Genomic DNA, 23384 nt, shown 5'->3' on the forward strand with positions numbered 1-23384 from the left:
CTTTTTATTGCAGTACAACTATTGTATTACTTGCAGTATTGTGTTACTGTAAGTCTGGCCGAGAGGATTCCAGAATGATGGAATGTAAGCGTTACAGTCAACTGTACACAATTGCCACTGTTAATTCACAGCCTTGTGGTTTAAACTCCATCAAAAAGGTATTGCCATTTCCAGTGTCCTGAATATCTTGCAACCAATGAGTGGTTGCATTACTAACCCAGTATCCAGGGCACTACGCCATTTGTTCTAGGGGAAATACACAGTGCTGGAGCAACACAGCAGGTCAGGCAGCGTCTGTGGAGGGAATGGATAGGCAGCATTTCGGGTCGGGATCCTTCTGTAGTCTGGCCCAAAACATCACCTGTCCATTCCCTCTGTAGATGCTTCTTGACCTGCTGAGTCACTCCAGCACTTTGTGTTTTGCACAGGCTGCCAGCATCTGCTGTTCGTTACTCCTCCATTGTTCTGTGAGCTTCTGGCATGATGTCTGGAGAAGTTGAACTCAAATAATATCAGTGGTTATCAACGAGGGAAATTATAGGAATGGTTTTCAAAGTTATTAATCACATTTACTAATCTCCTTCACTGAAGATCTAACCGATATGGGACCCTAAACCCTCGGCAATGTTGTTGACCTCATCTACCCTAAAAAATGGCAAAGCCAGCCATTCTGGGCCAATTAGGAATCAAGTCGAGTCACATTTATTTTTAGATCACATTTAAAAAAACAACTCTCATTGGCCAAAGTGCTTTACATTTGTTGGTTGGAATGGCTAATAAATGTTGGCCTGGCAATAAATACACATAATCCTATTAGTAAGTCATTAATTATAGAGATACAGTGTGTTAATAAGCCCTTTGGCCCACCAAAGTCTGTGCCGGCCAGCAATCCCTGTAAACTGTAGTTCTATCCCAACACAGTGCGGACAGTTTACAGCAACCAATTAACCTAGAAACCTGCACGTCTTTGGAGTGTGGGAGGAAACTGGAGCACCAGGAGAAAACCCACGTGGTCACAGGGAGCAAGTGCAAATTTCGAACAGGCAGCACCCGTAGTCAAGATCGCACCCAGCTCTCTGGCGCTGAAAGGAGGTAACTCTACCGCTGCCTGCCCCAATATAGATAATAATGATCAACCTGATCAAGTCTTAAGAACGAAAGATGACCTATTTCTGTTCTCCAGCGATGCTGCTGGACCCGCTGAGTTACTCCAGCATTTTGTGTCTACCAACCTATATAAAGATCAACTAGTGGAAAAGCAGCAGACAGACACAAGAAAGCTGGAGTAACTCAGTGGAACAGGCAGCAGATTTCTCCGGAGAGAGGGAATGGGTGACGTTTCGGGTCGAGATCCTTATTCAGACTTGGAAAGCAGCATTGGCTTTTTAATTCCACCTTCATTTAACTCCCTAAATCCCGGAACAAGCTGCCTCTTGCTGAAGCAGCATGACCCTCTCGTCCGGAATGGGTCGTCAATGACTTGCACCTCTGAGTCACATCCTCTCATGAGCACACTAATCTTTATACGGCACCTTCCACAACCTCTGGGTGAGCAGAGCGCTTTACAACCAATGAAGTACTTCTGAAGGGCAGTGATGTGGCCACAAGCAGCAATTACATCAATGACCTGATCATCTGCTTTCGGGATGGCTTGACAGATAATTATTGGCTTGGACACTGGTCCACACCCCTTCTCTTTAAACTGATGATGGTGCCTTGCCATTGATGGGGTCAGGTGGGCCCTGGTCTGAGCCTTTCATGTCTTAAGGCAGTAACTTTGACAATACAACGCACTCTCAGGATAATCTTTAGAAGTTTTTTTTTTTTTTTCCCCCCATTCCTTCATAGGTTATTGGCATTGTCTGAATGCCAGCAATTTGGGGCGTTACTGGCACAGCGGTAGAGTTGCTGCCTTACAGCGCCAGAAGCTTGAGTTCGAACCTGACGACGGGTGCTGTTTGCACGGAGTTTGTATGTACACCCCCTCTGACCGTGTGGGTTTCCCCCTGGTTTCTTCCCACACTCCAAAGACGTTCCAAACACCCACTGCTTGGGTTTGATTTTCACCAACTGTATTAGAAACCTAGAAAATAGGTGCAGGAGTAGGCCATTCGGCTCTTCAAGCCAGCACTGCCATTCAATATGATCATGGCTGTGATCACCCAAAATCAGTACCCAGTTTCTGCTTTCTCCCCATTTCTCTTGATTCTGTTAGCCCCCAGAGCTATATCTAACTCTCTCTCGAATAGATTCAGAGAATTGACCTCCATTGTCTTCGGCTACAGAGAATTCCACAGGTTCACAACTCTCTGGGGAATCAAAGGTACACAAAGGTGGAGAAACTCAGGCCATTCAGCAGCTCTATGCCAGCACTGCCATTCAATATGATCATGGCTGTGATCACCCAAAATTTGTCTCAGAAACGTTTCCTATTTCTCTTGCCGTCGCCCTCAGAGATGCTTCTGCACCCGCTGAGTTTCTTCAGCATTTTTGTCCTCCACTGATTTGCAGAGAGAATTCCAGGGATGTGGATCAAAGGTGCAAGCAGCTGGAGAAAGTTTATGTAGGTGCATGGACATTGTATGCGATTTCCTTCCGGGTTTCAGCCTGAAAAGTTGCCTATTTCCTTTGCTCCATAGATGCTGCTGCACCCGCTGAGTTTCTCCAGCTTTTTTTGTCTACCTTCGATTTTCCAGCATCTGCAGTTCCTTCTTAAACTCTCTGGGAAATCATTTTGCCATCTCAATCCTAAATGGCCTACCCCTTATTCTTAAACTGTGACCCCCCGGTTCTGGACTCCCCCAACATTTTTCCTGCATCTAGCCTGTCCATTCCCTTAATAATTTGATGTATCTGTAAAATCCCCTCATCCTTCCTGTGAGTATAAGCCCAGTTGTATTGTACATGACTATATCTACCCTGTATACTATATATTTGTATCTCCATATTGTCTGGATAGTAACGTGCTCGTGGTGTACCTGATGAGTGTAACCTGTGCCAGGAATAGTCTGCTTGAACCCCCAGGGAGACATTGAAACGTGCCAGAAATGAGCATCACCACATTTCCACCAGCTTGAGAATAAGGGGTAAGCCATTTAGAACGGAGACGAGGAAACACTTTTTCTTGCAGAGAGTGAGTGGTGAGTCTGTGGAATTCTCTGCCTCAGAGGGCGGTGGAGGCAGGTTCTCTGGATGCTTTCAAGAGAGAGCAAGATAGGGCTCTTAAAAATAGCGGAGTCAGGGGATATGGGGAGAAGGCAGGAACGGGGTACTGATTGGGGATGATCAGTCATGATCACATTGAATGGCGGTGTTGGCTCAAAGGGCCGAATGGCCTCCTCCTGCACCTATTGTCTATTGTGGTTTATTTACAATCGCACAGCATTGAAATAAGCAGAAGATAGACACAAAAAGCTGGAGTAATTCAGCGGGCCAGGCAGCATCTCTAGAGAAAAGGATTGGGTGACGTTTCGGGTCGAGACCCTTCGGCAGACTTCTCGGGTCTCAACCCGAAATGTCACCTGTTCCTTTTCTCCAGAGATGCTGCCTGGCCCGCTGAATTACTGCAGATTTTTTGTGTCTATCTATGGTTTAAACCAGTACCTGCAGTTTCTTCACATTGAAATAAACAGTAAATGTTATCAGGTTTCCTTGGTAATGCATCAATTTTTCTGTTGATTTGGATGTTTTTCTGTTGGATTAAAAGTTCACATCAGGAATGTTGTGGTGGTGGGCCTGATCTCCGATAACGATGAGAAGGTCTACCGGAAGGAGGTGGCTGATCTGGCACTCTGGTGTCAGAACAACAGCCTCCTCTTGAATGTCACTAAAACTAAGGAGCTGATTGTGGACTTTAGGAGGGCACAACATCCGAGGACGTACACGCCACTGGAGTTACTGTGGATAGGGTGAGCTGCTTTAAATACCTGGGAGTCCACATCACAGAGGATCTGACATGGACTGCACATACTGCAGCACTGGTAAGGCAAGGCAGCGCCTTTACCACCTCGGGCAGCTGAGGAAATTCGGAGTTTCTCTGAGGATCCCTCAGTGCTTCTACTCTGGGGCTGTAGAAAGCATCTTGTCCGGCACCATCACAATCTGATAGAAACATAGAAATTAGGTGCAGGAGTAGGCCATTCGGCCCTTCGAGCCTGCACCGCCATTCAATATGATCATGGCTGATTCTGTTCTGTTCTGCTGTTTTACAATACAATACAATACAACGGTTTATTTGTCACATTGCACAAAAAGTGCAAGTGAAATGATATGTCAGCAGCGATACACTGATAAAGGGCACACACAAAAACACAATAAAATTTTAACATAAACATCCACCACAGCATTCATCACTGTGGTGGAAGGCACACAATTTGGCCAGTCCTCCTCCATTTTCCCCCGTGGTTGGGACCTCAACCCTCCGCAGCAGTCACTGCGGGCGTCCAGATGGTAAGGACAAGGTACAAGTCCAGGTAAGTCCAGAGTCGGCTCCTCCCCACCGGAGACCGCAGCTTTTAGTTGGTATAGGCCAGCGGCCTATTTTGCACAATCCGCAGGCATTGCCAGTTTCATTTCACTGCACACCTTGTATGTGTATGTGACAAAGTTGAATGGACAACGCTGGCAATTTTCTTGAGGTAATCTCCACGTGAAGCAGGCAAGACGGCTTGAAAATGGTTGCTCCTTTGTGATGGGTCGCCACCTGTTCTTGGTTAGGGAGCACAGGTTGCCATAAATGGGCAGGGCGATTCCTCTGTTGGAAGGTTGCCTCTGAGCATTCCCAGCAAAAGATCAAGGATTGGGGCTGGGAGCAGGCACTGCGGCTGACTGACAGCTTTGAGAAGGGGTGTGGGGTGATGGATTGGCTGCCGTCTCCTCTGACAGACAGGCTGGCAGTCGCAAAGTCTCCAATTACGGGTCGCACTGGGTTGGTGTGCGTAATTCAAAGGTGGTTTTTGCAGGGAGCTGAGCCGTTTGATGTTTTATGTGAACCAGCTGAGGAGCCTGGCAGATCGCAGTCACGCGCGAGCTACCGATTCGGGTCTCTGCTGAGAATGGAGGGCTCCTTGTACTCCGTCTGCGTTGTGGAGGCTGGGGACACGACCACTGTCTGGTGATGTGCTGCATGCTGCTCGTTCATCTGCCCTGGTGAGCAACACATCCCCGTCTCGCGAGTGTCTACGTTTTCAGGGTGCTGGAAAGACTCGGCGGCTCGGACAGCATATGTACAACGTACGGGAAACATCTTCAATGAAAGTTTGTGTCGGAAGGAACTGCAGATGCTGGTTTAAACCGAAGATAGACCACAAAAAGCTGGAGCAACTCAGCTGGGACAGGCAGCACCTCTGGAGAGAAGGAATGGGTGACGTTTCAGGTCGAGACCCTTCTTCAGACCACTAGTCTGAAACATCCGAAACATCACCCATTCCTTTTCTCTGGAGGTGCTGCCTGTCCCCGCTGAGTTACTCCAACTTTGTTTCTATCTTCAATGAAAGTTTTTCTTCCTTGCTCACTGCATTCTTTCTCTGTCCCTTGGGCTTTCTCACTCCCAATCTCCGTCCCTTCCAGCGTTTCTGTTACAACCAGTCTGAGGCCGGGTCCCAACCTGAAACATCACCTATCCATGTTCTCCAGCTGCACCGCCTGGCCCGCTGAGTTACTTCAGCATTTAGTGCCCTTTGTCATTGTATTTTATTCTCTGTTGTACTCACTCACTTGCTCCCTCCGTCGGGGAGAACCTACAAATTCCGTACAGACAGCACCTGTAGTCAGGATTGAACCCGGGTCCCCGGCGCTGTAAGGCAGCAACTCTACCGCTGCGCCACCGTGCTGCCCATGTGCTCACACTCTATCTTTTATTCCTCTTGATGTTCCTCACAACTTTTCCAATTGTGTTCGGCATTGTGAACTCAACATCCCCTCCCCTGAGACCAAGCATAGACTAGGTGATTGTGTTGCCGAGGCCTGCTGGATCTCCTGGTTGCCAACCATTTAATCTCACCTTCCCATTCTCTCCTTTCTGCCCTGGGCCTCCTCCATTGCCAGTGAGGCCCACGCAAGCTGGAGGAACCATACCTTGTATTCTGCTTGGGTTGCTTACAGCCAGCCTATGGTATGAACATAGAAGTCTCTCATTTCTGGTAAACTAAACTAATTTCCCCCCACCCCACCACCCCTTCCCCTGTCCCCTTGCATGTTTATTCCTTCCTCTGGCTTCACAATCCTGTCTTCTTCTACGCTTATCTTATGGATCTCCCCCCCCCCCCCCCCCCCCCCCCCCCCCCGCCCCCCCCCCCCCCCCCCACCCCTCCACCATAATCCATCTGAAAAAGAGGCCCGACCCAAAAATGTCACAACAAACTGCAGATGCTGTTTTGCAAAAAGATGCAAAGTGCTGGAGTAACTCGGCGGGTCCGGCAACACTTGAAGAAAACGTCATCTTTCCATGTTGACTAAAGCTGTTGCCTGTCCCGTTGAGTTACTCCACCATTTTTTTTCTGTAAACCGTCATCTGGGGATATGGGCCAAACGCGGGCAGGTGGGACATCTACACGACACCACATCTGCAGGGTGGTGAATCTGTGGAATTATTTGCCACAGAAGGCAGTGGAGGCCAAGTCAGTGGATGTTTTTTAAAGTGGAGATTGATAGATTCTTGATTAGCATGGGGTTCCGGGGAGAAGGCAGGAGAATGTGGCTAGAAGGGAGAGATAGATCAGCCATGATTGAATGGTGGAGTAGACTTGATGGGCCGAGTGACCTGATTCTGCTCCTAACACTTCTGAACTTGCGCCATGTTGGGCTGAGGGAAATGTTTCCACGCTGTATAACTCTCTGTCTGCTGTTTCTTTAGTCGCTTGTCTTTCTCCTAGTGTCTGGGTGTCTCCACTCCCAGGTGAATAACCCAGCTGTCTGGCCGTGACCACAGGGAGTGGAAGCTGCCCCAGTTTGGAGTGTGTAGGGCAGCTGTTCGCAACATCATTGCCTTAAGCTGATGACTTTATTCAGGCACATTGTTGAATCCCAAACAGTGGCTAAATCTTAGACCTCCCAGCCAAACGTTACAGGGGAAAGCTGCTGAGGGAACATGTGCCCACCTGATGTTTCATTTGCAGAGAATCAACCGGCCATTGTTGCAGCTATTCTCAGCACACGTATCGGAGGTGAATTTCCTGTGTTTTAATTGTGGGGTGGCTCTCATTTACTGCCATTGTGAGTGAAATCATTTGACACCAAAGACAGATAAAACTCCCAAGATTTATTTTGTAGACAAACAGCACTTGAGATAAAGGTTTTGCACTATTACTGCTACCTTGTGGTTCAGATCCACGTCTTGTATAGAGATCTTGGGCCCGGCATGAAGCCAAAACGGCAAACAATGTTTATGTTTATGAAGGAACTGCAGATGCTGGAAAATCGAAGGTACACAAAAATGCTGGGGAAACTCAGCGGGTGCAGCAGCATCTATGGAGCGAAGGAAATAGGCAACATTTCGGTCCGAAATGTTGCCTATTTCCTTCGCTCCATAGAAGCTGCTGCACCCACACAATGTTTATGTACAGGCCTTAACACACAAACGTCAAAGGCTTTTCATAGAACGTACAGGGTGGCACGGTGCCGCAGCGGTAGAGTTGCTGCCTTACAGCGCCAGAGACCCGCAGGTCCTATCCTGACTACCGGTGACCTGCTTGTATTTTCTCCGAAATCTTCGGTTTCCTCCCACACTCCATAGACGTACAGGTGTGTAGATTCATTGGCTTGGAATAAGTGTAAATTTTCCCTAGTGTGTGTAGGATAGTTTTAGTGTGCAGGGGTAGGTGGTTGGTGCGAACTCGGTGGGCCAAAGCGCCTATTTCCACGCTGTATCTCTAAACTAAACTAAAAAAATACAGAACATAGACAGACACAAAGTGCCAGAGAAACTTAGCGGGTCAGGCAGCATCTCTGGAGAAAAAAGTTTGGATGACGTTTTGGGTCGTGACCCTTCTTCGGATTGAAAGTGGAGGGGGGGGGGGGGGGGAGAAGAGAAAAGGCATCCAATAAGGACCAAACTCTCAAATCTTGACCAATAAAATGGAAATTACTGTAAAGCATTTAAGTTGATCATTAAAAAAAAACTTTAAATCTCTGAAGATTTTCTTCTTTTCTTGAACATTTAAATTTGTTTGAAGAAGGGTCTCGACTCGAACGTCATCCATTCCTTCTCTCGAGACGTGCTGCCTGAACCGCTGAGTTACTCCAGCTTTTTGTGCCTATCTTCTTTATCACAGCCCAGCTTGGGGAATCTCTTGCCACCCACAGCCAGGATTCAACTTGGAACCTTCTGCTGTTTTTTTTTGTTTTTTTCTGTCGGACCTTGGGCTGTGTATTAAGTTGCCGAGCAGCCTCCGGCTCACCCTTTCTCACATCTCTGCCGTTTTGTTTTCTATTTCGAGTCTCTTGCACATTCCTGATTTTCTTCAGTTTGCCACCGGCAGCTGTGCTTTCTTCTCCCCAAGAGTTGTCCTTGGGAATTCTTCCTGTCAAACATCTCGCCTCCACCTTCCTCTGCTCGCCTCTTGTTCTCTGAACAAGCTTTAGAACCCCAGCTAAATGTCTTGGGCTCTGTGACACATGGGGCGGCACGTTGGCGCAGCGGTAGAGTTGCTGCCTCGTAGTGCTTGCGACCTGGGTTTAATCCTGGCTACGGGTGTTGTCTGTACGGAGTTTGTACGTTCTCCCCGTGACCTGCGTGGGTTTTCTCCGAGATCTTCGGTTTCCTCCCACACTCCAAAGACATACAGGTTTGTAGGTTAATTGGCTTGGTGTAAGTGTAAATTATCTCGAGTGTGTGTAGGATAGTGTTAATGTGCGGGGATCGCTGGTTGGTGAAGGCTCAGTTCAGATTCAGATTCAATTTTAATTGTGGGCCAAGGGGTATATGGTTTGCTGCATTGCATTCCTGAGAAGCATCTTGGAACTGTAGCAACAGAAGCATCTTGCTACAGTACAACCTCTGCAAACATGACTAGAGAATCATATGGTAGCACCAGGGTCAGCACTGAATATATTGTTTATGCTTCTCAGTCATTAGTCAGTGAGTGGTGACTCTGTGGAATTCATTGCCACAGACGGCTGTAGAGACCAAGTCAGTGGATAATTTTAAGGTGGAGATTGACAAATTCTTGATTAGTTCGGGTGTCGTGGGTTATGGGGAGAAGGCAGGAGAATGGGATTGAGAGGGAAAGATAGATCGGCCGTGATTGAATGGCGGTGGACTTGATGGGCCGAATGGCCTAATTCTGCTCCTATCACATATGAAATTCTAGATTACCAATCTTTGATACTAAAAAAAGATTTGGATTTAGACAACCAATGCTGTCTCTACAAAATCCTCCAGTGGCAGGAAATGGAAGCCAAGATCAATGTCCTCTCCAGGCCAATATCCCATGGTTTGAGAGGCTAACTATCCGCTCCATTGAACGGGCCACATCGCTTGATGATGCTTGAAACTATTCCAAGCAACTGTGTGAGCGGTTCGTTGGTGCAGCGGTAGAGTTACTGCCTCATGGTGTAGGAAACCCGGGTTTTGTCCTGACCACGGGTGCTGCCAATATGGAGTTTGTACATTCACCCCATGACCCGCGTGGGTTTACTCCGGGTGCTCTGGTTTCCTCCCATGCTCCAAAGTCACGCAGTTTTGTAAGTTAAGAAAGAGAGAATAATGAATTTTAACGGTGTTTAGCATTAAATGCCTGGAGGATGCAGGAAACCAGTAAAGGTGGTAAAAGCTGTCCCAAGTGTGTAGGGTAGTTAGTGCTAGTGTGCGGGGATCGCTGGCCGGCTCAGCCCCGTTGGCCAGAAGGGCCTGTTTCCGCGCTGTATCCCTTTATTAAAAAAAATAAAATTAAAAAAATTAAAAAATGTCATGGCAAGAGGTTCCCTGATGAACAAGGAAAAATGTAAGGATGTTCTCATGCCTCCTCGGAAAAGCCAATTATCTTTGGGAATCCCTGGCCCATATCCACACAACAAGGAGATGGAGAATTTGCTACGTTACTGAAAACTTTGGGTCTAAATCATTGGCATCTTCTTCAGCTTATAGAAGATGATTTATCTTCTATAAATCATATATAGAAGATCCCTGCATATGAATGGGAGATATGTCTGTATCATAGTTCCCTCCTCCAACACTGGCCTATTCACCGCCTTCATGCACAGGAAGGGATGAAAGTCACTCTTAATCCCAAACCAATGTGTCAGAGCTTTATCATTGTCCTGTACATCGTCACGGAAACAGAGTGGGGGCCTGTGCATATGAAAAGAGTAGTCTGGAGGGACGGTCTACTCTGTTGCCGACAGTCATGGGCTGTTGACGTTACTTTCCTATCTCAGCTTGAAGTCTCGCCTGAAAGAGAGAATAATGAATTTTAAAATGTTGTTTGGCATTAAATGCCTGGAGGATGCAGGAAACAAGTTGGGATTCCTCTCCTGGATCTGCAGGCCATCTACGCAAGGAGAAACACCAATGTTATTATTATTATTATTTTTTTTTTTAATCTTCAAATCCAGGTGATCTCAGTGAGAATGGAGATGTCAAGAACCAATCTTGGCTTTTTTTAAAAATGTTATTCCCACAGCAACCAGTCTCAATATCCACAGCGTGTAAGCCATCGGGGATGATTATCTGTAGTATCTTAAATTCAGTTTCCCACCAACCATAGTGTTAGACAGTCACAGATGCCTACTGATTTTTTTCCTTTAGAATTACAGTGTGGAAACGGGCCCTTCAGCCCGCTGAGTACATGCTGACTAGCAATCACACCACTAATTCTATCTTGCACACAAGGGACAATTTGCAGAAGCCAATTAGCCTACAAACCAGCGTGTCTTTGGAGTGTGGGAGGAAACCGCAGCACCCGGGGAAAACCCACACGGTCACAGGGAGAATATGCAGACTCCGTACAGACAGCACTTGTAGTCAGGATCGAACGCGGGTCTCTGGCGCTGTAAGGCAGCAACTCTACCGCTGCGCCTCCGTGTCACCCAGTGATAATGAACAAAACCTCACAAGCCGAGAATAAGGAGGGTGGGAGAGGTTGCCTAATGTGTGCCTGTTGCTTTAAGTGGCTCATTAAAGAGGAAGTAGTTTTGCATTTAAATGCTTTGTTACAACAGCTTGTCTTAAGGCCATTGTAAATTGCAGAGATTTTCAAAAGGCCTTGGAACTAAAATTCTAGACTTGTTACGACATTACTGTCTGCATTAATGAGCCATTATAGTTGCAGCAAGTAAGAATTTCATTGTTCCGTTGCCAGTGCAGACAACATACTCTTAACTTGGCTGTAGTTTTTGGAAGTAAACAAAAATCTGGATGACGCGTTTAATGTAGATTTAATAGGAACCTGAGTGGAACTTTTTCACACAAAAGCTGGTGGGAGTTTGATGCGACCGGGAGGTAGTTAAGGAGGGGACTAGAGCAACGTTTAGGAAACATTTAGACAGGTACATGGATACTGCAGATACATGGATAGGACAAGTTTGGAGGGATGCGGACCAAGCCTAGGCAGGTGGGATTACTGTAGCTGGGACATGTTGGCCGGTGTGGGCAAGTTGGGCCGAAGGGCCTGTTTCCATGTTGTATTACTCTATGCTGGTTTAAACCGAAGATAGGAGAAGGAATGGGTTACTCCTGTGTTAGTAACTCCAGTTAGTTACGCTGAGTTATTCCAGCTTTTTTTTTGTGTCTATCTTGGGTACATGGCTAGGATAGGTTTAGAGGGATATGGACCAAACACAGGCAGGTGGGATTAGTGTAGATGGGGCACATTGGTTGGTGTGGTCAAGGGCCTGTTTCCATGCTGAATTACACTAAATGGGGATGAGGGGAAGAACTGCAGTTGCTCGAGTCTTGAGGAAAAACACAAGCTGCTGGATGGACTTGATGGGTCAGGTAGCATCTGTGGAGGGAAATGGGCAGATGGTGTTTCAGGTAGGAGTCCTAGTCTGAAGAAGGGTCCCGATCCAAAACACCGCCTGTCCACTCCCATACACAGATGTTGCCTGATCTGCTGAGTTCATATAACCTGAAATTACCTTCCATCACCCTGACAATTCTCTTTTTATCCCTTTGATCTCTGCCCCCAAATGACCACTGTTCAAATTTGCCCTGGAGATTAAATACTAAATTCCAGGAGATTGGTGGGAGAGAGAATTAAGGGAAAAAAAAACCTGTAGAGTTGATTTTAATAAAAAATAACTTGGGGGGGGGGAATATCACTTGAATATGTACATTTATTTTAGTTAGTAAAATATTGGCAAGGACTTTGGATGAGAGTAGACTAAGAAAATGAAGGATTTATAGAAGTCTGCCATTCATTGTATATATAGATGTACCGGAGACTTTTTGCCCTTTCATTAAGTGCTGGTATAATAGCATGTCAGTTTGGCCAGGACAGTTCGGGGGACAATTTGCAGGCGTGACACATCTTTTATTTTGGTTCGGCTGCTCCAAGATGTATTTATGAATTTTCTCTTTCACTGCTTTGATGTGCAGAATTGTAGACGCGAACCCAGGCCATCGCACAACACCCCCCCCCCCCCCCCCCCCCCCCCTTCTGAAGGAGTCTGAAGAAGGGTTTTGGCCCGAAACGTCACCTATTTCCTTCGCTCCTTAGATGCTGCTGCACCCGCTGAGTTTCTCCAGCATTTTTGTGTACCTTCCCCCTTCCATTGACTCCATTTACACTTCGCGCTGCCTCGGCAAGGCCAGCAGCATAATCAAGGATGAGTCTCGCCCCCAGCCAACCCCCCTTCTCCCATCAGGCGAAGTACAGAAGTGTGAAAACGCACACCTCCAGATTCGGGCGCAGTTTCTTCCCAACTGTTATCAGGCAATTGAACCATCCTACCACCACTAGAGAACAACCCCGAGTGACTATCTACCTCATTGAATGCATGAATGAATAAATAAGTGTATAGGCCAAGTATTCACACACAAGGAATTTGCCAAGGTGCTCCGCCTGCAAGTGACAACATGACAGTTAAGAATGATACATAGAAACATAGAAACATAGAAATTAGGTGCAGGAGTAGGCCATTCGGCCCTTCGAGCCTGCAATGCCATTCAATATGATCATGGCTGATCATCCAACTCAGTATCCCGTACCTGCCTTCTCTCCATACCCCCTGATCCCCTTAGCCACAAGGGCCACATCTAACTCCCTCTTAAATATAGCCAATGAACTGGCCTCAACTACCCTCTGTGGCAGAGAGTTCCAGAGATCCACCACTCTCTGTGTGAAAAAAGTTATTCTCATCTCGGTTTTAAAGGATTTCCCCCTTATCCTTAAGCTGTGACCCCTTGTCCTGGACTTCCCCAACATCGGGAACAATCTTCCTGCATCTAGCCTGTCCAATCCCTTAAGAATTTTGTAAGTTTCTATAAGATCCCCTCTCAATCTCCTAAATTCTAGAGAGTATAAACCAAGTCTATCCAGTCCTGACATCCCAGGAATCAGTCTGGTGAACCGTCTCTGCACTCCCTCTATGGCAATAATGTCCTTCCTCAGATTTGACGTTCTTCCTCACATAAAACATTAAACATGAAGGTTTCGGCCCGAAACGTTGCCTATTTCCTTTGCTCCATAGATGCTGCCACACCCGCTGAGTTTCTCCAGCAATTCTGTCTACGTTCGATTCTCCAGCATCTGCAGTTCCTTCTTGAACATCTCTCTGCACAGACCTTTCTGTCCTCTGTCTCCTCCATTGTCAGAGTGGGGCTAAAGGCAAATTGGAGGAACACCATCTCATATTTCTCTTGATCATACATCAATTATTCTCTTGATAAATATTGATTTCTCTCACTTCAGGCAGCCCCGGCATTCCCTCTCTCTCTCTCTCCCCCCCCCCCCCCCCCCCCCCCAGCCGCACCAGCTTCTCATTTTCACCCTCCTTTTTTTCTTTATCTATATTCTTTACCATCGTAATTTTTTGCTAATCATTCATTCATTGTTCTTTATCTCTCCACATCACTGTCTGTATCTCTCGTTTCCATTATCCCTAACCAGTCTGAAGAAAGGTCTCAAGCTGAAGGAAACATCACCCATTCCTTCTCTCCAGAGATGCTGCCTGTCCCGCTGAGTTACTCCAGCTTTTTGTGTCTATGTTCATTTTTCTGGTTGCGGTCCCTAATGGCAAAGACATCATTTATTGCCCATTTGTCTAAATGCCCTTGAAAAGATAGTGTAATCCACCTAAGAAAGACACAGACAGCTAGACACAGGGCAACTCAACAGGTCAGGCAGCACCTCTGGAGAAAAGGAATAGCTAATCTTTCGGGTGAGACCCCTCTTCAGACTGAGATTCATGGGGAAAGGGAAACGAGAGATATAGACAATGATATATAGAACAAATGAATGAAAGACATGCAAAAAGTTAACAATAATAAAGAATACAGGCCATTTGTTAACAGTGAGCTAGGTGAGAACAAGTTACAGCCAATGAGACTCAACAAGACAAGATTCAAGATTCAATTTATTTGTCATTTGGACCCCTTGAGGTCCAAACGAAATGACGTTTCTGCAGCCATACCTTACAAACAAATAGACCCAAGACACAACAACACAACATAATTTACATAAACATCCATCACATTGCTGTGATGGAAGGCCAAAAAAACGTATCTCTCCACTGCAGACGACTTTGAAGTTAGTACAACTTGGGTGGGGCAGGGATGGGGAGAGAGAGAGAGGGAATGCAAGAGCTACTTGAAGTTAGAGAAATCAAAAGTCATACTGTTGAATTGTAAGCTGCCCAAGCGGAATATGAGGTGCTGTTCCTCCAATTTGTGTTTGGACTCACTCTGACTGTGGAGGAGGCCCAGGACAGAAAGGTCAGTGTGGGAATGGGATGGGGGAATTAAAGTGTTTGGTAACTGGGAGATCAGGCAGGCCGAGGCAATCTACCTTCCTGAATTGCTACATATGACTGATAGTATCTTCTCTCAAATACTGATCCCGTCTCCTCGTTCATTTTCTTTCAACCGCCCAACAGGCTGGACGTCCCAGATCATAATTACCCTTTTACGATGGCACAGTGGCGCTGCCTCGCAGCACCAGACACCAGAGTTCGATCCTGATCCTGGGTGCTGTCTGTGTGGAGTTTGCACGTTCTCTCTCTGTGACAGCGTGGGTTTCCTCCACTTTCCCCAGTTTCCTCCCGCATCCTAAAGATGTGTGGACTTGTAGGTTAATTGTCCTCGGTAAAAATTTCCCCCCTAGCGTGTAAAGAGTGGATGAGAAAGTGGGATAGCACTAGTATAAATGGGTGATTGATGGTCGGCGTGGATTCAGTGGGCGAAGGGCCTGTTTCCACGCTGTATCTATAAAACGAAAAACTTAAAATAGAAAAATAATTGACTAGATTTTGTATATTTTTGCCAAAATTTAAACATTTGTGTCTTATGTTCCTGGGGCAAAAACCCATTAACGGGGAAAATCTGGATCTGCATTATTTAACCAGTCGTGACCCATCCACCCCTCAATCCAATTTCCCCTCAATCTTGCAGGCTCCCAAGAAGATGAGCCCAATTTTTAAGCTAAGAGACAAATTTTACATCTATTTTGGTAAATCGTTCCTGCTCCGTGCCATCTAGGACCATCAAATTCTTTCCAAAGGGAGAAAATGATTGAGTACCTCAGTTATGGCCTGACTGATGGTCCACACCAGCTTAACCTTCTACTCACTTCTGCATGCCACTTCACTCTTTGCTGGTCAAGGGTTGGAAGACCACTTTGAGTTTGAGATGCAAGATGAGTCCTCCATTTAATGTTTTGCCAAAGTACAGCTATTTTAATGGTTAGATATAGGGAGGTCTGCCACTTCTCCCCTGTTGGGACCCAAAGGGCAGCAACCATGCCAGTAACCGGAAACAAGCCCTTCGGCCAACCGACCAGTGATCCTCGCACATTAACACTTATCCTACACGCACACACTAGCGACAATTTACATTTGTACCAGGGCAATTAACCTACAAACCTATACATCTTTGTAGTGTGGGAGGAAACTGAAGATCTTGGAGAAAAGTTACTCTGATCACAGGGAGAACGTACAAACTCTGTGCCTTTCGTCAGGATCGAACCCGGGTCTCTGGTGTTGGAACTCCACCTCTGTGCCGCCCATGTAGTGGTTTATTAGTTGAAGGGCAAAGGCAATTAACTAAGGACCCCACAATACCGAGATTCTCCAAGTTTAGGCCCTGTCTGTTTTAATTGTTTATGGCATTTTCAGCCCATGTTCTCACAGCTCATCAGCCTAAATCATAGATGTAAAATTACCACTGCTGTCCACCTTTCCTCCAGAGGACTGGCCAAGCAAGACTGTTTTCTCTCCTCATAAAGTGGGCTTCAAGGAATAAAAGAAAATCTACCGAGCTAAGGGTCCGTAGTAAATCAGGACTTGAAACAGCTAAGAGACCTCATTGAGGTGCGGTTTCAAAGGGTCTTTATTGGGGGCTATAAAAGGGCAATGACAGCTGGGGTCAGCGAGCCTTGCTTTTCTCTCGTCCTTTAGCTGAGAGGGTCACTGAGCCCAATTATCCTCTGGCCATTTGGCAACTTGAGCGAAAGGCCATTGAAAAAGTGCTTGGAAAACTTTACATGTCTGTCGTCTACAGCCAATGGGAGTCGGGTCAAAGGGTCAGACCTGATGAATGCTGATTACCCTTGTTGACGCCAACAGCAATCCTATCTTCGTGGCGTGGAAATCGCATGTACTAGAGAGGAGCTTATTTAATTATTTTTGTGTGGCATGCAAAGATCCAGACCTGCGTCTCAACGTGGGGCACGGTGGTGCAGCGGGTAGACTTGCTGCCTTGCAGCGTCAGAGACCTGGGTTTGATCCTGACTACGGGTGCTGGCTGTATGTTCTCCCTGTGTCCTGCAAGGCAGCAACCTTACCGCTGTGCAGCCCCTGTATGTGTTGAGAGTTTTTGCGTGGTTTTTAGTTTTGTTTATATTTTTTTATGGATAAAGTTTGTTTTTGAAATGAAAATTAAAAAATATATGTTAGGACTTTGGCCAAGCTGCTAGTGCAGCATTCCTGATTAGGACAGGTGGCAGAGGTTATGGGGAGAAGGCAGGAGAATTGGGTTAGGAGGGAGAGATAGATCAGCCATGATTGCACGGCAGAATAGACTTGATGGGCCTAATGGCCAAATTCTACTTTTATTCCTTATGGCTGTATGATCCTTAAGGAAGGAACAGGAAGTGGAGAATGTTGGGGGGGGATATTCCAGAGCCTAAGAGGACTGGGAGCTGAAGCTGACACTAGATTAAGCCTTTTAAAACCCGTTGCTATGGGAGGTCGGAGGATGGGAGGTCGGAGGATGGGTGCTGTTAAAGGGCCCGAGGACATTGTAGACCAACAGAGGAATTTGAAGGAAGGTCAAGGGTTTTTAAATTAATTTATCGTACAAGGGACAATGTGGATTGGTGATAACACTGCATAGTGTGTGAAAGAGACTCCATGTTAATTGGGATGCAGGCTGCAAAATAAATAGGATGGATTGACCAGGATTTCAACCCAGATTCTTTGCAGGAGAAGGTGGTTCTGTGTCTATTAATATAACGGTACTTTCCATTGTGTGTGCTTTTTTTCATCTGTGCTTTATTGAAGTGCCTTGAAGCTGTAAAGAACAGTGAGTACACACAGCAAAGGGGACCCCTGCTACAATGCTGCTTTGTGATCTCGGCCTTCGTGATGATAAAGAGACTTAAATGATCTTCAAGAGCTTGGTTTCGGGAACTGACGATTCTGTGACTTGTGGATTTCCATCCACTCGTTTAGTTTAGAGATACAACGCGGAAACAGGCCCTTCGGCCCACTGAGTCCGCGCCGACAAGCAATTTCTGTTATGCTAGCACTCTCCTACGCACTAGAGACAATTTACAATCGTTTGCCGAAGTCAATTTACCTACAATCCTGTGTGTCTTTACAGTGTGGGAGGAACCCCGGGCACCTGGGGAAAACCCACGTGGTCACAGGGAGAATGTACAAACTCCATACAGGCTGCACCTGTAGTCAGGATCGAACCTGGGTCCCCGGCGCTGGAAGGCAGCAACTCTACTGCTGTGCTGCTGCTGGGAGAGTCATATATGTGGATCGTTTGTGAAGAGAAGTATATTGGTGTGGTGCCTTTTACAGTCAAGTAGCAGACCTGATCTGACTACTGAAGAAGGTCTACCTGATATAGAAGATACATCTAATTTTGGTAAGGGGCAACCAAGTCAATGTGAAATGGTGGACAGTTTGTGAATACCTTCAGGAAAGGAGGGGGATTATTGTGATTATTGTTAACTAGATCATTTCCAATAAGGACACTGTGTGGGAGTGAGTATCTCAGCGGGTCAGGCAGCATCTCTGGAGAACAGGGATAGGTGATATTTCAGGTCGGGACCGTTCTTCAGACAGACCTGTCAACAATCTATGTTCTCCAGAGATGCTGCCTGACCACCTAAGTTGCTCCAGCACTTTTGTGTCCCCATGTGTCCTTTTATGTAAACCAAAGAGTGCAGTTATTTATTTCTACAGATCATTTCAAATGATGCAATCATTTTAGAGGTGTCATAGAAACATAGAAATAGGTGCAGGAGTAGGCCATTCGGCCCTTCGAGCCTGCACCACCATTCGATATGACCATGGCTGATCATCCAACTCGGTATCCCATCCCTGCCTTCTCTCCATACCCCCTGATCCCTTTAGCCACAAGGGCCACATCTAACTCCCTCCTAAATGTAGCCAATGAAATGGCCTCAACTACCTTCTGTGGCAGACAATTCCACAGATTCACCACTCTCTGTGTAAAAAATGATTTTCTCATCTCGGTCCTAAAAGACTTCCCTCTTATCCTTAAACTGTGACCCCTTGTTCTGGACTTCCCCAACATCGGGAATATTCTTCCTGCATCTAGCCTGTCCAACCCCTTAAGAATTTTGTAAGTTTCTATAAGATCCCCCCCCCTCCCCCCCCCTCAATCTTCTAAATTATAGCGTGTACAAGCCGAGTCTATCCAGTCTTTCTTCATATGGAAGTCCTGCCATCCCAGGAATCAGTCTGGTGAACCTTCTCTGTACTCCCTCTATGGCAAGAATGTCTTTCCTCGGATTAGGAGACCAAAACTGTACGCAATACTCCAGGTGTGGTCTCACCAAGACCCTGTACAACTGCAATCTAAAGGTCTTTGTTTATAACACGTTGAGGTACATGAAGCTTATACAGCTGACAAAACATGCTTAGAATGGGCTACTACAGGCCCACCACAGATTTCCCAGTAACTCCTGGTGGTCCGACACCTCCTTTATCTGCACAAATTCACGAGAGGACTCTTGAAACCCCACGCCCGGAAGCCCCCCCGAAAATGAGGTGCCTCGTCTGGGTGCTTTGAGAGTAGTGATTCAGCCAGAGTCTTGTCATTTACAGTGCTCTTACTGTGTTTCCTCCGATGCAAAGTGCACTTGAGTTGAGATTGACTTTGTAGCAGGTTCTCGTTGCCAGGCTACTGATCTCTGAATTACTCTCGTTTCATGACTGTAAATCTATTGCATTAAGTGCTTGAGCATGAGGGAACCACTAACCTGTTGTGTGCTACAATTCCGGTGATCATCAGGATGCTGGAATGATGTCAAAGCACCCAAAACATGTTTGAGCAGAGTCACCTTGACCCCACAATCTTATTCTGCAATACACATTGTCACCTTTGCTCAGTCCGCCAGGACCTACCTGATCTACCGGTTGTTAAACACTTTAATTTTTCTTCCCATTCCCACTTTAATTCTCCTTCCCAGGTCTCCTCCATTGTCGGAATAAGGCTAAATGCAAATTGGAGGAACAGCATCTCATATTTCTCTCGGGCAGTTTACAGCCCAGTGGTATGAATATTGCCTAATATTGGCCAAACAATGTCCTGCCATGCTGTAACTTTCCTACAATTCTGTGACTCTCAATTGAAAGCCCTTCAGTTTTTTTTTTCCCATCTTCTCAATGTAATGCAATGAACCACACAACAGCAGGCTATCCGAAGGTAGACAAAAGTGCTGGAGAAACTCAGCGGGTGCAGCAGCATCTATGGAGCAAAGGAAATGGGCAAAGTTTCGGGCCGAAACCGGGAAGGAAATAGGCAACGTTTCGGGCCGAAACCCGGAAGGGTTTCGGCCCGAAATGTTGCCTATTTCCTTCGCTCCATAGATGCTGCTGCACCCGCTAAGTTTCTCCAGTCTACCTTCGATTTTCCAGCATCTGAAGTTCCTTCTTAAACAGCTGGCTATTCGATCTGTCTAGACCGGTGTAGACGCAAGGAACTGCAGATGCTGGGACCTTCAGCAAAATACAATGCGCTGCATGTTTCAGGCCATGACCCTTCAGATTAATGCCCCTGTCCCACTTAGGAAACCTGAACGAAAACCTCTGGAAACTTTGCGCCCCGCCCAAGGTTTCCGTGCGGTTCCCGGAGGTTTTTGTCAGTCTCCCTACCTGCTTCCACTACCTGCAACCTCCGGGAACCGCACGGAAACCTTAGATGGGGCGCAAAGTCTCCAGAGGTTTCCATTCAGGTTTCCTAAGTGGGACGGGCATAAGGAAGGGTTCCATCTCGAAACATCGCCCATCACAGACACTGCCCGACCTGCTGAGTTGCTCCAGCACTTTGCGTTTCAATCTAAGCCAGTGTTTACAGTCTGCACAAGACCGTTCATCTAATCCTATTAACAAGGGCCTCTGTTCCTTTCTCCCTCCAGCGCTTTTTATCATTTACCCCTTCATCGATTGAGCACTCAAATACTCTCTTTAGCAAACCATCGTCCACATACACTGGTCTCTCCTGAATTCCTTGTTGGAGTTTATTGTTGCCCATCGTACGTTTGAAGCCTCTGGTTCTGGTGTGGTTTACACGTGGTTACATCTCCAAATCTAGGAAGGAACTGCAGATGCTGGTTTAAACCGAAGAGAGACACAAAACGTTGGAGTAACTCAGCGGGACAGGCAACGTCATCTCTGTAGAGAGGGAATGGGTGACGTTTCAGGTCGCGACCATTCTTCTACCCTATGAAGTCCTTTAATAATTTTGTAGACTTTTCATCAATGCACCACGCCAATCTTCAGAAGGAAAGAGTCACAATATGTTTAATCATTCCCCCGCAGATATAATTTACTTTCCCTGCATCTCTGGTAAAACTGGCTAGTCTTCTCCATATCTTTGCCTGAACTAACCAGCAAATGTTCACTAGTTTGTGCTAATTATCCTGTTGAGCAATACCAAGGTACGATTACTTACACTGGCTGCAATATTAAGCAGCCTGCTGTATTATCAACCAAAAAAACCCATGGTTTACACACAATACACAATACAATTTATTTGTCACTTGAACCTCATAGAGGCTCAAATGAAATGTTGTTTCTACAGTCATACACACAAGAGAAAAAAGACCCAAGACACAACACAATTGATCTTGGTTTAGAGATACAGTGTGGGAGCAGGCCCTTCGGCCCACTGAGTCTGTGCCGACCAACAATCACCCATCACTAGTGTCTATCCTACACACTAGGGACATTTTACAGAAGCCAATTAACCTACAAACCTGCACATCTTTGGAATGCGAGAGGAAACCGGAGCGCCCGTGAGAAAACCCACGCGGTAGTGCGTACAAACTCTGTACAGACGGCACCCGCAGTCAGGATTGAACCTCTGGTGTAAGGCAGCAACTCTACCGCATGGTGTGGGTGCAGGATAGGCTTTTAACTAATTTGGTTCCCCAACGTCCATCCAAGTTACCCCCAGCTATAAATCATCAACTAGTTAGACCTATTCATTCTTGGGGTGGCGGAGGGGTAGAGTTGCCGCCTTACAGCGCCAGAGACCCGGGTTGGATCCTGACTACGGATGCTGTCTGTACGGAGTTGGTACGTTCTCTCCATGACTGCATGGGTTTTCCCTGGAAGCTCTGGCTGGTCCCACATTCCACACACACTGGTCAACCCGAGGAGCACCTTCAGCAACAGATTGGTTCCCCCCAAGATGCAGAACAGTACGCAACAGGAGATTCTTTTTCCCTGTGGCGCACTTATTGTACCCCCTTTGTCATGTGGTAGACTGTACCCCCCCCAAATCTTTGCACATCCATAACCCTTTCCTCTGGTCACTTTAGTTTCATGTTTCATATATCTTGTGTTTTATGACTGTTGGCAGATCAATTTCCCTCCTGGGATAAATAAATAAAGTTCTATCGTATTGTTAATTGACTTCGGTAAAATTTGTAAATTATCCCTACTGTGTAGAATAGTGTCAGTGTACGGGAATCGCTGGTCGGCACGGTCTGGATGGGCTGAAGGGCCAGTTTCCACGCTGTATCTCTAAACTGTTACGTCTCCACAAATAAATGTTGTTGATCAGTCGTCTCCGTACAATATCTATGATTTTAAAAGCTACTTTATGTAAAACAAGTACATGGGTGATATAAAATACATTGCCAAAGGAATTGTATTTGTCTATGTCCATAGAAAGTAAACGCAAGAAAATAAATTGTTTTTGTCTACATGGGCCCCTGGGGGTGCTTTTTGTTAGTGATTATCAGTTAAAGTCCAAAACTCGAAGGCTTATTTATATGCTGTGAAATGCTATATAACTCCAAGTAAAGTAACAAACTTCTAATTAAAGTCAGGCGGCTCTAACCTTAGTTCCTATTTTCTATCTATGTCCTTGCCACGTGGAGGGTGGGGTAAGGAAATTGGGCTTCGATGTGGTGTCATTCACTATATAAAGCAGAAAGGATGTAACGCGAGGGAGTTCTACATGGATTGGAAGTGATTGAGGTCTAAAAATAGGTATGGCTTCATACTCTCTATAGTTTGTTTTTCTCAACCAATTCGTATGAAATTCATAAGTTAAAAGTATTACAGCGTCACGGAACAAAGCGGTGACCTACAATGCACAAAGGGTGGAAGAACAGATCTAATAGTGAGTTTCAGAAGAATTTTGCATAAACACAAAAGGAACCAAAGTTCTAATAAGGGTGTAAAGAAACAGGGTAATTGGAATATTTGGACGACATGGATAGGCAATGATTCAAGTCGGGTCCCTTCAGTCTGAAGGATGGCCCTGTCCCAAAACGTCACACATCCATCTTCTCCAGAGATGCTGCCTGGCCCACTGAGTTACTCCAGCTACACAAGGTTCCAGCATCAAGTGGTTGCATCAAGCATCAGAGGTGGATGGGAATTGAATATGTGGACGAGTTGTATGCATTGTGCCCAATCTTTAGACATACAGCACAGAAACAGGCCCTTCAGTCCACCGAGTCTGTGCTGGCCAACGATCACCCCGTACTCTAGAACTCTCTTACAAACTAGGGCAA

At 46.2% G+C, this 23384-nt stretch overlaps 1 protein-coding gene across 2 annotated transcripts in view; it reads left to right on the forward strand.

The window, feature by feature from the left end:
* fam110d (family with sequence similarity 110 member D) overlaps positions 1–23384 on the forward strand; it is a 39503-nt gene that overhangs the window by 9712 nt on the left and 6407 nt on the right. Inside the window, exon 1 of one of the 2 annotated variants that reach the window (XM_055656464.1) lies at positions 4560–5148. The exons of the other annotated variant lie outside the window; for it this stretch is intronic. The gene's annotated coding sequence lies outside the window, so the exon portion shown is untranslated. Of the gene's footprint in view, positions 1–4559; positions 5149–23384 lie in introns of those variants that run through there. 2 annotated transcript variants of the gene reach the window in all.

The sequence above is a fragment of the Leucoraja erinacea genome, chromosome 26, assembly GCF_028641065.1.
Source record: "Leucoraja erinacea ecotype New England chromosome 26, Leri_hhj_1, whole genome shotgun sequence".
Lineage (NCBI taxonomy): Eukaryota > Metazoa > Chordata > Chondrichthyes > Rajiformes > Rajidae > Leucoraja > Leucoraja erinaceus.